This window comes from Hipposideros armiger, unplaced genomic scaffold (assembly GCF_001890085.2).
Source record: "Hipposideros armiger isolate ML-2016 unplaced genomic scaffold, ASM189008v1 scaffold_1274, whole genome shotgun sequence".
Taxonomy (NCBI): Eukaryota; Metazoa; Chordata; class Mammalia; order Chiroptera; family Hipposideridae; genus Hipposideros; species Hipposideros armiger.
The window spans coordinates 264,522-265,779 of NW_017732624.1; the positions used below are offsets into that span (position 1 = coordinate 264,522).

Below are 1,258 nucleotides of genomic sequence, written 5' to 3' on the forward strand. Positions count from 1 at the left end.
ATCTGCCAAGGGTATCAATGGAAGGCTTGGAAATTTTGGCTTAATGGTATTTCTGTTCATCCTCCTTAAAAAATTTTTATTAAGCATTATAAACCATAATGTTCTACAAAACCACACTAAGTGTTTATATGCCAAGGCTTATAGTGCTCACCACAAAAGGCAAAGGCATACATTGTGCATGAGCTGTACTAAAGTCACTGGTCTGAGGTTTGGGGGGACCATTTTACCTCTCTTCCAATTACAGAAGGCTTCTAGAATATCAGGGACCAATTTGATGACAGCAAGGAGGATTCTTGGTAACAGAAGTTTCAGGAGGGTATAAACAGCCAATACAGCAGGAAAACAGAGCAGGGGTCAGTTCAGGAAAAACCCAAGTGTGGTGGTCTGGAGCCCGTTGGTGAAGGGTTTTATCACCAGACAGAACTTTGGTTCTGATCCCCAGTTCTGTGAATGCAACCAAAGCTCTTATGGTAGGCTTGGCAGGAAGATGGGTTACAAGGAGGACAAGAAGCAAGTAACCACCTAGCAGAATAGCTAACATTTGCTGAGTGCTTACTTTATATGTATTAGTTCATTTAATCCCCTCTAACTGACTGAGGACCAGAATCTTTTTAACATGCTCAAAATCACACACCTAGTAAGCGACAGTTATAAGCCTAGGCATTCAGCAGGGCTCCAGAGCTTTTACTCTCAACTGTTCTATACTATGCTGCTTCTGCACAAAAGATGTAGATAACTTCAGGAATAGGTAATGCTGAAGATGGACTGAAAACGGGCAATACTGGAGTGGAGGTATGAAGGGGAGAGGGTGTACAGACAGATTAATGCCACATTCCTTCTATCTTGGGTACAAGCTGGATTCATAGGGCATTTGGTAGCAGAATGAACACCTTATAGGTGTCAGTTAGGCATCTGCCAGGACAGGGAGAAGCTGCAGGAAGCAGGAAAAAAACCCAAGAGAACTAAGTTGGACTGATAGGTCAAAATGAATGATCTGCCAAGTGCACCGAAAGCAGTATCTCAGTCAGGGTTTTGCCTCAAACACCTCCTTAAAAGCCCCGTTCAACAGCAACTCAAGAGATAGCAGAAGCTTGGGACCCATGGAAGATATGGGCAGCTATGAGATGGAGGAAAGGGAAGCCGTGTGTGGAAGGGAAAAGGGCTACAGGGAGCCCAGGATTCATCAACTCCCCTAATCTAAGAAAATGAGACCCCGAGTTTGGTGGCCGACTAGAAAAGCCTGGTCTAATGTCAAATC

The 1,258-nt window shown here is 44.0% G+C and overlaps 1 protein-coding gene across 1 annotated transcript in view; it reads right to left on the reverse strand.

Annotated features, from left to right (window-relative positions):
• CCT7 (chaperonin containing TCP1 subunit 7) overlaps positions 1 to 1,258 on the reverse strand; it is a 16,423-nt gene that overhangs the window by 14,364 nt on the left and 801 nt on the right. The gene's annotated exons all lie outside the window — the stretch shown is intronic.